General features: G+C 35.5%; 1 long non-coding RNA gene across 1 annotated transcript in view; it reads left to right on the top strand.

The window, feature by feature from the left end:
- The first annotated feature begins 1,665 nt into the window (after positions 1-1,665).
- LOC117103813 overlaps positions 1,666-2,509 on the top strand; it is a 5,834-nt gene continuing 4,990 nt past the window's right edge. Inside the window, exon 1 of the long non-coding RNA XR_004444662.1 lies at positions 1,666-1,760. This is a non-coding gene — a long non-coding RNA (uncharacterized LOC117103813). The remainder of the gene's footprint in view (positions 1,761-2,509) is intronic.

The raw sequence follows: 2,509 nt of genomic DNA on the forward strand, positions 1-2,509 counted from the left end.
AATGATATTTTAGTGTTTAAATGGTATTATTAAAACCTTTTTGATACTTTTATCCCCTACTAGCATTTTTTCTGGATCCTCTCCTGCTGATAATGTTAACAAAGGTGACGAATGATCTTGACGATTATAATGATGATGAGGATGTTGGCGACGATGACAAAGATTATTTAGGTATTAAAACGCCAACCAAATATATAAATATTTAAATAACAATATTTATAATCAGTCACCAAAAAAGCTGCAATGAAAAATGTAGCATTGTTTAAGTCAATTAACTCTGTACAAAATACTATGAATTTAAGTGAGAGGCGTTTCACAAATATAGCGCCTACAGGGGTGTATCCAGGATTTTTTTTTTGTGGGGGGAGGATTTTTTTTTTGGGGTCGTGATCATAAAATTTTGGACCTTATCACAATGAAAACAAGAGCGTCCACATTTTTCCCCTAAAATTGGGAGGAGGAGGAGGGCTTAACCAGTCCAATTTTACCTCAGACCCACCACGGTTGGGGTAGGAAATTTTAAAATATAGAACTTCTAGATGACCGGAAAAGACACTCTCATTCGGACCTTCGGACCAATGGACCTTCGGACCAATGGCTCTTCGAACTAATGGACCTTCGGACCAATGGACCTTCGGACTAATGGACCTTCGGACCAATGGACCGTCGGACCAATGGACCTTCGGATTAATGACTAGTCACCCATGTGTGATTCTGCAAAATCAACAGTCCGTTAACCTAATCTGTGCTGAATAATTGCTATATTATTGATGTTTATATTTGTGTTTTGATATCTAAATCAATCAGGTATCGATTAAAATGTGCTTGTTTTAATATTCAACATTTTGCTATTTTGACCTTAACTTGTTTGAAAAAAAAATGCGCACTACAAAAAAAAATGTGGTTGATGTAATAAAATCAATATAAATTTTAAAAATAATTATTAAATTAAAACCAATTTTTAATGAGGGATAAAAATATAAACTCTTTTTCACAATGATGGAATGCAACAATGTATTAAACTTACCCAATTATATGTATGTAATCTTTACAACATTCATGCAAGTTCATTCAAAAATAAAAATGTAATCAAAACAAAAATATAATGTTCAAAGTAAAGTTGGTCTAATGTTCAAAAATATTTTTGAGCGTTTCCATGTCCGTCATCAGGGAGGGAAGTCCAATTAATGTCGGCTTGTCTCGAATCCTAAAATCTTTGTCACCTGTCAGCTTGTCTCGAATCCGAACATGGTTTTCATTTGTCAGCTTGTCACAAATCCGATTATTTTTTTTCGTTTCAATTCTCTTCCTGTAATGTGGATGCCTGTTGTTTTGTTTTACTTCTCATGGTTTTCAATTATTGTTAGTTAGTTGCGGTATTTGAGAAAAATGTTAATTCAGTTTCAAGAGTCATGTCATTCAGAAAGGGCAAACAATCTGCTAACCGCAATTCGGGTATCGTTTAGTGCGTCTTCAATTGTTTGGCTATATGTGCTCAGCTTTGGAGAGGAGGTACCGTGAAATCAATAATTAAGGTCTTCCACCATGTTAAATATTAATTCGTTACCTTTGTATTGATAAATTAAATTTTAACATGTACTTGGCATATAAGTATTCACCGTTCCCTAAACGAAATTTAGTCGGTTGTACGAGTGTAGGCGTAAGCTGTGACAAATACTTTGAGGATTGGACATAGGATTGAGATATAATTGTCTTTGTAGCACCGCTATCAAATAAAGTCAAAACATTTTTGCCATCAGGTAAATTACCTTTAACATAATTTTTAGCATTTAATTGTAAATCAACCTTATCTGAATTTCCAAGATGTTGCGCCTTGTGTGAATGTAATCTGGTTCCTGTTAGTTTGCATGGGGACTCGAACAATTGGCGCAATTGTCTAATCCCCTTAGTGAAAATGTGAATTCTGTCGTCTGTTGGTATACACTGACTGAAAATTTTGTTGAGGTAGACGTTGGTTTAATTTAGTGGCACGTTGTCTACATTCATACAATAATGACAAACATATACCTCGTTCTGTTGTTAAATCGAGGCCTAGTTTGGCGATATGGGCTTGGGCTTCGACGGGAATTATTAGTTCTTGGTGCACGGTGTCGTTCGACTGAACGTAAACGCCTTGTGCTGTCAGTGGGCCTATTAAAGTTATTTTTAGCAGTTGCAAGGTCAATTTTTAATGCATTCAGTTCGTGTTTAAGTGTTGCAATTTCAGATGTTTCTTGAATATTGAAACTGATTTCTCGTTGCTTATCCTCTACGGACAGATCAAGGTAATTTTGAGCACTAGTTACTAGAATATCAAGTGTGGCATCAGCCGGTATAATTGACATAGCAACCGCTGCTCTACATTTAGGTGGTAGTGTTGCAATAAATTTATTTTTTATCTGTGGATCTGCGTATCCTATTCTGTGTGCTGCCTGTTTGATACGGGTAATATGCCTTTCAGCACTTCCCTGTCTCTTATACCCATATAAATGCGTATAAGAGACAGTAG

The sequence above is a fragment of the Anneissia japonica genome, unplaced genomic scaffold (assembly GCF_011630105.1).
Source record: "Anneissia japonica isolate Jap-2015-1 unplaced genomic scaffold, ASM1163010v1 scaffold33917_len9052_cov99, whole genome shotgun sequence".
In the NCBI taxonomy this organism is placed as follows: domain Eukaryota; kingdom Metazoa; phylum Echinodermata; class Crinoidea; order Comatulida; family Comatulidae; genus Anneissia; species Anneissia japonica.